We start from the raw sequence: 12058 nt of genomic DNA on the forward strand, positions 1-12058 counted from the left end.
ATCTGGTAGGTTAGAAAAAATCTGAGAACTGACTTTTGGGTTTGCACTGTGGAGGTCTGCTGGTGGACTGACATGCACAGTTGCGGTGATGTGGCAGAGAAGGCTTGATGAGAGTGGGCTCAGTAGAGACCATGAGAGCTTCTGGGACCAGTGCGTATGTGGTGGCACTTTAGTTCTGAAATTTTTCCACTTGCAGAAACTTTTCGGAGTAATAAGGAGACTAGAGGTAGGAGGACCCATGAGTGCTTTTTCAGCAAAACTAAGAGATATAGAAAACCCAATTCCACATTAGGAGTAAATACTTCCTAAGCCGCACATAGGCAGGAAATCCACTGAGGAAATCATGACAGTTTGCCGAGGGGAAAAAATGATGAGCGTGGAGGTGCCGAGCTTACAAATCTCCAAATACTCAGTCCCGAAAGGAGAAGGCCCCACCTTGAGACTATAAATAGGGCGGGGCTGAACAGCCCTTCTGTACTTTGCCTGAGGAAGCAGAGAGAAGGATCTGGAAAATGCCCGGGAAAATTTAAAATGCTTGATCTTAAGAAAGCAAGTGGTGACAGTGGTCGATGGTCTGAGGCAGCCTTTGAAGAAACCACAGCAGCTGAAGTCTGGCAGTAGAAACTCTCCTGAAACACATTAGCTTTTGAATCAGAGGAGACGGGACTAAGGGAGGAGCCACATTATAAGGCAGCGTAGCCCTGCAGCCATGGGGGACAGGCCATAGAGCGCAGACCTGAAAGTCACCCAGGTCTCCCCCCACCCCCTTATATGCTGCCTATTACAGGAACCCGCTCGTTAACACGAGTAACACGAAACGAAAGTCCACAGTATCAATACAAAGATGGGATAAGAGAAGGAGGGGCGCCTGGGTGGCTTAGTCGGTTAAGCGTCCGACTTTCGCTTAGGTCATGATCTCGCGGTTCGTGGGTTCGAGCCCCGCGTCGGGCTCTATGCTGACTGCCAGCTCAGAGCCTGGAGCCTGTTTCAGTCTGTGACTCCCTGGAGCCTGCGTCAGAGCACGCGACTGACTCTCTCTCTGACCCTCCCCTGCTCACGCTGTCTCTCTCTCTCTCTCCTAGAGATAAATAAAACATTAAAAAAAAAAATTAAAAAAAAAAAAGGGATAAGAGAAAGAAATGAAAAAGATCAGCACATCTTTTCTACAGGTGATGAAACACCAGCAAGAATATTACCCGAAGTGAAAACAAAACTGTATTCAGCATTTCAATCTCAATTTTATTTATTTATTTTTTAATTTTTTTAATGTTTCATTTATTTTTGAGAGAGAGAGAGAGAGAGAGACAGCGTGAGCAGGGGAGGGTCAGTGAGAGAGGGAGTCACAGCATCTGAAACAGGATCCAGGCTTTGAGCTTGCTGTTAGCACAGAGCCCGACACGGGGCTCGAACCCACAAGCTGTGAGATCATGACCTGAGCTGAAGTCGGATGCTTAACCGACTGAGCCACCCAGGCGCCTCTCAATCTCATTTTAAAAAAAAAGGCTTAATCACCGTTAAGAAGGAAGACTACAAAGATAAAATACAAGAACTCTGGGTGGAGAGAGCTGGATGGCAGGAGGTGATGCACAGACAACGGGAAACTACTAAATACCAGCTGCCAGAACTTAGCAGAGAGGGAGGAGAAGAAGGCACTGTTTCAGAAATCAAGACCAAATTACAAGAAGCACAAAGGAGGTTGATGGCATGGGAAACAGGGGTAGCAATGAAAAATGAACAAATTGAAAAGGGATTCAAGAGAAAATGAAAGAAAAAAGATAGACAAAAAGAGATCCAACAAATGTGTAATTAGAGGCCCTGAGAAAGGAAACCAGAGCAGTGGGAACATAACCCCCCTGTTAAAATACAATTCAAGAAACATTTCTGAAGTAAAAGTTTCTATTTTCTATATCTAATTTATCTTGATTTTTAAAATCAGTAATGGCTGTAGAACTTTGTGACATATCTTTTCTGTATCTTTATGCCCAACCCCCATTAAACTCTTATTGCAGTGATTTACATCAGGAGATGTTCTTTTTTTTTTAATGTTTTGTTTATTTCTGAGAGAGAGAGAGAGAGAGACAGTGTGAGCAGGGGAGGGTCAGAGAGAGGGGGAGACACAGAATCCAAAACAGGCTCCAGGCTCTGAGCTAGCTGTCAGCCTGATGCGGGGCTCAAACACACGAACCATGAGATTATGACCTGAGCCGAAGTCGGAAGCTTAACCGACTGAGCCATCCAGGTGTCCCAGTGTTTATTTATTTTGAGAGAGAGAGAGCACACACACACGCAGGGGAGGGCAGAGAGAGAGAGAGAGACAGAGGATCTTAAGTGGACTCTATGCTGCAAGCAATTTGCTGGTTACATATTTGCTGCTATTTTTGTTACTTTTTATTTATCTGTATTCACCATTGAAACTGCTGTATAATTTTTCTCCTATGATTTGTGTGTCGAGATTATAAAAGGCTCATAAAATAATTGGGTGATCTTTCTTCCCTATTTTTTTCTGTTTTTTTGTTTCATTTTTTAAATTTTACATGATAGATTATCTCTTCCTTGAAGGTTTCACAAAACAATCTGGATCAAGTAACTTTGTGTGTGTGTGTGTGTGTATGGGCAGGTTTTTTTTCACTTTTTAAAATTTTATGGAAGTAAAAATCAGTCTTGGGGTGCCTGGCTGACTCACTCAGTAGAGCATGTGCCTCTTGATCTTAGCATGGTTGTGAGTGCAGGCCCCACATTGAGCCTTATAATTTAAAAAAAAAAAAAGGTTAGAGTGCCTGGGTGGCTTAGTCAGTGGAGCATCTGACTTCGGCTCAGGTCATGATCTCATGGTTTGTGGGTTAGAGCCCCGCGTCGGGCTCTCTGTTGACAGCCTGGAGCCTGCTTCGGATTCTGTGTCTCCCTCTCTTTGTACTCCTCCCCTGCTTGGACGTGCTCTCTCTCCGTCTCTCAAAAATAAACATTAAAAAAAAAAAAGTCTTTTTGTAGTATAATTCTGAGCTTTGACAAATGCATTCAGTCATGTATCCACTGCCACAGTCTGGTACAGAACAATCTCATCACTCCAGAATATTCATCTCTTTGTGTTAACCCTTCCTCCCTCTCAACTACTGGTTTTCTGTTTGTATAATTTTGCCATTTTAGAATGTCATACAAATGGAATGATATACTAATAACATGGAGCTCTATATATATATGCATGTGGTATGTATAGTTTAGTCCTTTCTAATTACTTATTATTTTATCATATGAATATATCACTTTCTTTACTGGTTGAAAGACATGAGTTGTTTCCAATTTGGGCTAATAAGAAAGCCTCTTCAGACATTTGTCTACAGGTTTCTCTGTAAACACAAGCTTCCTTTTCTCTTAAGTAGATGAATATCTTTGATGGTGATTGCTGGGTCATACTGTGTTTATCTGTCTAAGGAACTGTCAAACTGTATTCCTAAGTGGCTGCACCATTTTACATTCCCACCAGCACATGTGAGATTTTCACTTGTTCTGCACCCTTGCTGGCATTTGGTATTGTCAGTTGTTTTGGTTGTGCTTTTTTTTTTTTTTTTGAGAGAGAGGGAGAGCGAACATGCAAGTGAGCAGGGGAGAGGAGCCGAGGGAGATGGAGAGAAAGAATCTTATGCAAGCTCCATTCTCAGTGCAGAGCCCCATGTTGGGCTCAATCTCACAATCATGAGATCATGACCTGAGCCAAAATCATGAGTCTGATACTTAAGCCTAAGCCACCGAGGAGCTCTATTTTTGCTTTTTTTTTTTTTTTAAGTTTATTTATTTTGAGAGCCAGAGAGCAGAGGAGGGGCAGAGAGAGAGAGAGAAAATCCCAAACAGGCTGTGCACTGTCAGCACAGGGCCCGATGATCATGAACTGTGAGATCATGACTTAAGCCAAAATTAAGAGTCCGATGCTTAACCGGCTGAGCCCCAGGCGCCCCCCCCCTTTTGCTTTTAAGTTCAGCCATTCTATTTACGTGTAGTTGTACCTCATTTTGGTTTTAATTTTCTTTTCCTTGACAGCTAAAGATAGCATCATTTCATATGTTTGCTTATTGGCCATTTATATATCTTCATTGGTGAAGTGTCTTTTCAAATCTGTTGCCTATTTAAAAAGATTTTTATTACTAGTATTTGATGAATATAAATCCTTTGTTAAGTATATGTTTTGAAAATATTTTTTACCAGTCTGAGGCTTGTCTTTTTAGCAATGTCTTTTGTGGAGTAGAAGTTGCTGATTTTGATGAAATACAGTTCCATCAGTTCATCTGGTAATTTTGGTGTTTTGTATCTAAGACGTCTTTGTCCTAATGCAAGGTCTTAAGGTCTCCTATGTTTTCTTCTAGACATTTTGTGTTTTCAAATTTTACGTATAGATCTCTGAGCCGTTTTGAATTACTTTTAGTATAATGTATGAAATGTGAGTTAAATTGTGTTTTGTTTTACATCTGGTCCAGTAGTTCCTGCACTATTTGTTGAAAAGACTGTCCTCTCTCCATTGAGTTGCCTTTCACCTTTGTCAAAAATCAGTTAACCATATGTGTGGGGAACTGTTTCTGGATGCTGTCTCATTGATTTACGTGTTTCTTCTTTCCCAGAACTAAAATTTTGATTACCGTAGCTTTCTAGTAAGTCATCAAATCAAGTAATATGATTTTTCTAATTTTATCCTTTTTTTGTTTTGGCCATTCTGGTTCCTCTGTCTTTCTGTTTAACTTTAGATTCAGCTTGTCCATTTCTTTTTATTTAAAAATTTTTTTTAAAGATATTTATTTATTTTTGAGGACGAGAGAGACAAAGAGTGTGAACAGGGGGAGGAGGGAGGACAGAGAATGAGAGAGACACAGAAGCCAAAGCAGGCTCCAGGCTCTGAGCTGTCAGCATAGAGCCTGATGTGGGGCTCAAACTCATGGACTGCGAGATCATTACCTGAGCTAAAACTGGATGCTTAACTGACTGAGCCATCAGGCACCCCATCAGCTTGTCCATTTCTAAGAAAAAAAATTTTTTGCTGGGATTTTGATTGAGATTGCCTTCAACGTATAAATTAGTTTGGGTGTAATTGGTATTTTAATATTTTGATTGTTCCAGTCTCTGGATATAGTATCTTTCTTTCCTTTTTTTTTTTTTTTGAGAGTGAGCAAGCTTGAGTGAGGGAATGGTAGAGAGAGAGGGAGAGAGAGAATCCCAAGCAGTCTCTGCGGTTGAGCCGGCAGAGCCTGACATGGGGCTCGTCACGAACCGTCAGATCACGTCCTGAACCAAAATCAAGAGTTGGGTGCTCAACTGACTAAGCCACCCAGGTACCCCTAAGTAATTATTTTTAAGTAATCTCTACAGCCAGTGTGGGCTTGAACTTAAAACCCTGAGATCAAGAGTTGTGTGCTCTACTGACTGAGCCAGCCAAGTGCACCAGGTTTTTTGTAGATATCTTTTATCAGGTGAAGAAAGTTCCCTTCTGCTTGTGGTTTGCTGAGAATTTTATCCATAAATGAGTGTTTAATTTGGTCTAGTTATTTTTATACATCTATTAAGGTAATAGGTTTTTTTTCTGTTAATATGGGGAATTACAGTGATAGATTTTTGAACATTGAATCAGCTTTACATTTCCCAGAGAAACTCCACTGAGTCATGTACTATTCTTTATATATACTTCATCACTAAATTTGATTTTTGATATTTTATAGGGGATTTCTGTTCTCTTCATGAGAGAGATATTTGTCTTTTTATGTACGATGTCTTTGGTTTTGGTTTTGGCCAGCCTCACAAAGTGAGATGCAAAGTATTTCTTCCTCTTTTGTCTCCAGAACTGTTTGTGTAGAATTGGTAGTATTTCTTCCCTAAATTTTTGGTAGATTCACCAATTAGCCATCCTAGAATTTTCTTCGTTGGAATATTTCCAATTTCTGTAATGGATAAAGGACTATTCAAGTTAATCAATTTTGTTTTGAGATGGGATAAAAGCGATTTTAAGATTTGTGTGGTAAGGAACATATTTCTGTTTCGAAAACCCTTCTTTGCCATGACTTTACAAGGCACCCTTCTCTCTCTTTCTGCTGACATGTCAAGCTGTGCCGTGACCCTCTTTGTTGACACCCAGCTCGTTCTCTCTTCCTTGGGCCAGTCTTCCTATTAGTGACACACAGACTGACTGGCTGTGCTCCCAGCAGCATGTGAGGTACTGATGTCACTGCGGACCTGGCAGTCTTAAGTATTGCTGGTTTTATTTCATCCAAATAAATAGTAGGCCAAAATATAAATTTCATTTTCTTCTCTTTATTCATAAAGTTGGATTTTTGCATATATTTATTAGCGAAGCAGCTGAGTTTTTGGATTTTTGTCCAAGTGGTCACTGTGAAGAAAAAAGTTTGAGATTGTGTAACAAAAAAAATATGTCACTTAAATCCAGTCAAGGTTAGCCAAAGGGCAGAATAATAGGAAGAATAGATTAGCTTTCTTGTTGCCCCATCAAATTGCTCCTCTTTGCGGCCCTGTTCTTTCCAGAATATTGTACCTAGGACTTTCTACTACTTTCCTCTATGCAGTGGATGCATTTCTAGTGACTTGTGCTCGAACCCACGAACCACGAGATCATGACCTGAGCTGAAATCAAGAATCGGATGCTTAACTGACTGAGCTACTCATTTGCCTTGTATTTTTTCTTTCTTACATAGTCTCTTTCAGAACTCGTTTATGTGAGAGAACAACTACAGTAGTTTTTTAGGATATAATGTCCTGACTACTTGTCTTGTAACTTAAGAATTCAATAGTTTTAAATTTCCATTTTATTTCTTAGTGAACTGTGAAAATAATTCTGTGTTTCATGCATACTAGCTGTTTACTTTCCTGGTTAATCCTATACTCAGAGCAACTTTTGTAAACGTTTATGCTGTGCCGGTCCTATTTATTACGTGCAGTTTTGGTACAGGATGCTTTTAGGAATTACTTTGTGGTTTATTCAGATTAGGAGGGTTTTTTCTTTCTAGGATTTTTTTTTCTCACTGAGTTGAGGACCTTTTCTGTTTTACTACCTTTAATTGATTTTAAAACATTTTAATTAATTATTGATTTAAAAAGTTTCAGGGCACCTAGGTGGCTCAGTCGGTTGAGCATCTGACTTCACCTCAGGTCAGGATCTCGTGGTCCGTGAGTTCAAGCCCCACGTTGGGCTCTGTGCTGACGGCTTGGAGCCTGAAGCCTGCTTCCGATTCTGTATCTCCCTCTCTCTCTGGCCCTTTCCTGCCCATGCACTCTCTCTGTCTCAAAAAAAAAATTTTTTTTTTAATTACTGAACAAATGTATGCTAGCAACAAGTTGGCCAAACACAAGGTTAAAAGCATAGTCCTCCAGGGGCGCCTGGTCGCTCAGTCAGTTAAGTAAGCATCCCACTCTTGATTTCAGCTCAGGTTATGATCTCACAGTTCGTGAGATCCAGCCCCACATTGGGGTCTGCACTGACAGCACGGAACCTCCTTAGGATTCTCTCTCTCTCTCTCTCTCTCTCCCCCCCCCCCCCCCTCCCTCCCTCTCCCCCCTCCCTCCCTCCCTCCCTCTCCCTCTCCTTCTCCCTCTCCCTCTCTCTCCCTCTTTCAAAAACAAACATTTAAAAAAAAAAAGCATAGCCTCACTTCAGGTACCAGCTTCAAGTTTAGAGGTCTCCAAGGTATACCCTCACTTCTAACTACATGGAGAGTTACAAATTCCAGGGTTCCTATGACCACCGTCAAATTCTATGAGAATGACTCACAGAACTTAGGAAAGCACTATGATTGGAGTTTTGTTATAGCAAAAGGATACAAATTAGAAGCCACCAAAGAGAGGGGCACCTGGGTGGCTCAGTCAGTTAAGCGTCTGACTTCGGCTCAGGTCATGATCTCAGGGTTCATGGGTTCGAGCGCCACATCGGGCTCTGTGCTGACAGCTAGCTCAGAGCCTGGAGCCTGCTTCGGATTCTGTATCTCCCTCTCTCTCTGACCCTCCCCTGCTCACGCTCTCTCTCTCTCTCTCTCTCCTAGAAATAAATAAAACATTAAAAAAATTTTTTTAAAAAGAAATAAATTAAAAAAAAAATCCACCAAAGAGAGACCCATAGGGCAAGGCCTGAGAGGGTTCCCAACAAGAAGCTTCCATTGTTCTGAGGGATACAGGGCCCTCTAGCATGATAGTACTCAAACTTTCTAGTTTTCCTTCTGCCATTAATTTCTAGTTTCATTCTGTTGTGGTCAGAAAATGTATGTAGTGTGATTTCATTATTCTTAAATTTATCATGACTTGTTGATCTAACATGATGTGTCCAGGAGAATGTTCTATGTAAGCTTGTGGAGAATGTGTATTCATTCTCCTTCACTGGGGTAAAATGCTCTGTATGTGTCTGATACATTCATTTGGTTTATAGTATTATTCAAATCCTCTCTTCCATATCGATTTTCTGTCGGGATGTTCTATCTTATTAAAAATGGGATGTTGAAATCTTCTACTATTATTATGTCACTATTTTTGTCTTTAGTTCTGTCGATGTTTGTCTTCTATATTTAAGTGATCTGATGTTGGGTGCATATATTTACAATTGTTTTATATTCCTGGTAAGTTGGCCCTTTTCTCATTATATAATGTCTTTCTTTGCCTGTTTTGTTATTTTGTGACATAAAAGTCTATCTTATCTAATATTAAGTATGGCCATCTCTGCTCTCTTTTGCTTATCATTTGTATGGAATATCTTTTCCCTACCTTTCCTTAAGTCTAAAGTGAGTCTGGATCTTTTATATTCATCAGCCACTCCATCTTTCAAGTGGGCAGTTTGATCCATTTAGATTTTTTGATTTTTAGAGAGAGAAATGGAGGGACAGCGGGGGAGAGAGAGAGAGAAAGAGTTGTAATCAGGCTCCATGCTCAGCATGATATGGGGCTCAATCCCATGATCCTAGGATCATGACTTGAGCTGAAATCGAGTCAAATATTCAATCGACTGAGCCACCGAGGCGCCCCTGTCCATTTACAGTAAAAGTGATGATTGATAGAGAAGGACTTACTATTGCCATTTTAGCACTGCTTTCTGTCTTGTACCTTTGTGCTTCTCTTCCTCTCTTGCTGCCATCCTTTGTGTCTTGCTGGTTTTTTGTTTTGTAGTGATGTGCTTTGATTTCTTTTTCGTTTTCTTTAGTGTGTCTTCTGTCAGTATTCTTTGGGGTTACCATGGGGTGTACACACAACACCGAGTTACAACAATCTATTTAAACTGATAACAACTTCCACACTGTATGTTATTGAGGTCACAAATGCATCTTTTCATATTGTGGATCCATTAACATCTTTTAGTTGTATTATTTTATTTTATTTTTTTAGTTTTTTTATTTATTTCTAGGAGAGAGAGAGAGAGAGAGAGACAGCGTGAGCAGGGGAGGGTCAGAGAGAGAGGGAGCCACAGACTCTGAAACAGGCTCCAGGCTCTGAGCTGGCAGTCAGCACAGAGCCCGACGCGGGGCTCGAACCCACGAACCGCGAGATCATGACCCAAGCGAAAGTCGGACGCTTAACCAACTAAGCCACCCAGGCGCCCCAATTTTTTTATATTTTTCATTTCTTTGTTTTATTTCTAGGAGAGAGAGAGAGACAGCGTGAGCAGGGGAGGGTCAGAGAGAGAGGGAGTCACAGACTCTGAAACAGGCTCCAGGCTCTGAGCTGGCAGTCAGCACAGAGCCCGACGCGGGGCTAGAACCCACGAACCGCGAGATCATGACCCAAGCGAAAGTCGGACGCTTAACCAACTAAGCCACCCAGGCGCCCCAATTTTTTTATATTTTTCATTTCTTTGTTGGTATTCTCATTTTCTTCATGTCTTGCTTTCTTAGGCTTGTAGAGCATCTTTGTGATGGTTGTTTTGAATTGTTGGTTTGGATAATTTTTTTGGAGATCCATTTTGGTTTTTTGTTTGGGTCTTTTTTCCCAGCTGCTTTATATGCCCTATAATTTTCTATTGGGATCTATAACTGTGCGAATACAGCCACCTCTCACCGTTTTTATTACCTGCTTTCATATAGGTGACCCTCGCACATGAACCCAGCTAGAGCTTCTGGGGGCCTCTGAAGCCTTTTTCTAGGAGAACGTGACTTTCCTGGACTTGAGTGGTACCCGTCTTTCCGGAGCTCATAATCTCTTGCTCCCCCTGTTGCCTGTCGATGGCACGGCCTGTTCTGTGATGTTAGAGCCCCAAGCCGCCCTCCTCTGTGTCGTACTCAGTGGCAGTGGCCGCCAGGGATCCGGGGCTGCCAGCCCCCATCAGTGCCCACATCAAGTGAGGCAGATACCCTCCCTTGAGCAGCCCCGCGACAAGTTGGCGCAGAAGCACATTCGCCTCTTCTCCCTTCCTCACGAGGGAGAGAAGCCTCAAGTTATGAACCTTCTCCCGGGTCACACGCTTCACATTTCGTTTCTCTTTGCAGCATTCGGGCAACCATACTGTGGTCACTCTGTCAGTGCCCTAATGAGGCACCGCAGAAATTAGTCCCTCAGGCAGCCTCCCGAAGAGTTGGAAAGCTAGATCTGTGCTCCACTCCTCGCTCGCTCTCTCTCCCTCTCTCTCCCCCCGCCCCAAAGGAAAAGTCAGAAGGCGGGTGTTCTTACCAGGCACTGAGCTGTGGTAGCCTGGAAGAGGGACTGACTTGGGAAAGGGAAGTTTCTCCTGCCCGTTTCAGTGCAGCTGTTTTCAGCGTTGTGCTCCCATGGGGTACTGCCGCTTCTTACCTGCTTTCCAGAGAGCTCTGAAAGGTGTTTCGGTCTGTGTCATTGTTAAAGCCATGCTTCTGTGGTGGAATGAGAACTCGGACTCCCGATTCTGCCGTAATGGTGACATCAGTGTCCTCTTTAAGACTGCCGGTGCACAAGTGCAGGGGCTTCAGAATCCTGCCCACGTATTTATCGTGAGCCTGCATGTTTGCCGCTTTGCAACACGAGACATTTTGAGGCCATACTGAGTAGATATCATCACATCTTCCCTTGGTAAAGCTACATTCTGTTCCCTGCTAAGTTTTCGTTTTCTGTCCTTGCAAAGTCTGGCTTTCTGGAACAGAGGGAAAGATGCATCTGGTAGTAGAGATATAGATTGACTTTAAGTTTCCTATTTCTGGAGTGCATGGTGATGTGTTTTGAGACTAAAACACAAAAAGAAATGCTTCAACTTTCCACACATGAAGTTCTCCAAGCAGAGCATCTTCATGACTGTACTATCCATATTTTAAAGACTAGAACGTCTGTTTTTTAAAGGTTGTAAATACCTGATAAACAGTAATCAAACCATTGCATCGACTCTTACATTCAGGGTTTAGGTGATGGCAGTCACAGTCACATTTGCTAAAATGGCAAGTATGACAGGCTCTCTCTGTGTCCAGAGCCAAAACATAAAATGCAAATGCATCGTCCTAGCTGGAAGTAGTTCGCCTACATCTGCAGGCACAATGCCGAGTTGCCGGCATGGGCCCAGCACTCAGCCAGGCGGTCAGGCTCAGACTCTACCCTCTTCTTAATCTTGTCTTTTCTCACATATAAAATAAAATAGGCATGGTAATAATAGCACCTGTCTCATGGGTTGCTATGTGAATTCAGTGAGGTGATTGGCAGATAGCGATAGAACTTTTATTTTTATTTATTTTTTAAATGTTTTTTATTTATTTCTAGGAGAGCGAGAGAGACAGCGTGAGCAGGGGAGGGTCAGAGAGAGAGGGAGTCACAGACTGAAACAGGCTCCAGGCTCTGAGCTGGCAGTCAGCACAGAGCCCGACGTGGGGCTCGAACCCACGAACCATGATATCATGACCTAAGCGAAAGTCGGATGCTTAACCGACTAAGCCACCCAGGCGCCCCACGATAGAACTTTTAGAATAGTGCCTGGAATTTAGGAAGGGCTGAATCATTGTTAGCTATTACTAAGAGCAATTATTATGAGATTGTTCTTTTTAACCTTAGTAACTGTTAGAGATCATGTTTTAAAAAGAAAAGACTAATTGGGGCACGTGGGTGGCTTAGTCGATTAAGCGTCCGACTTTCGCTTAGGTCA

At 42.1% G+C, this 12058-nt stretch overlaps 1 protein-coding gene across 1 annotated transcript in view; it reads left to right on the plus strand.

The window, feature by feature from the left end:
• Positions 1-12058, plus strand: part of CRLF3 (cytokine receptor like factor 3) — a 44674-nt gene that overhangs the window by 29712 nt on the left and 2904 nt on the right. The window lies entirely within an intron of this gene.

The sequence above is a fragment of the Hyaena hyaena genome, unplaced genomic scaffold (assembly GCF_003009895.1).
Source record: "Hyaena hyaena isolate Hyena2069 unplaced genomic scaffold, ASM300989v1 scaffold_10, whole genome shotgun sequence".
NCBI classification, from domain to species: Eukaryota; Metazoa; Chordata; class Mammalia; order Carnivora; family Hyaenidae; genus Hyaena; species Hyaena hyaena.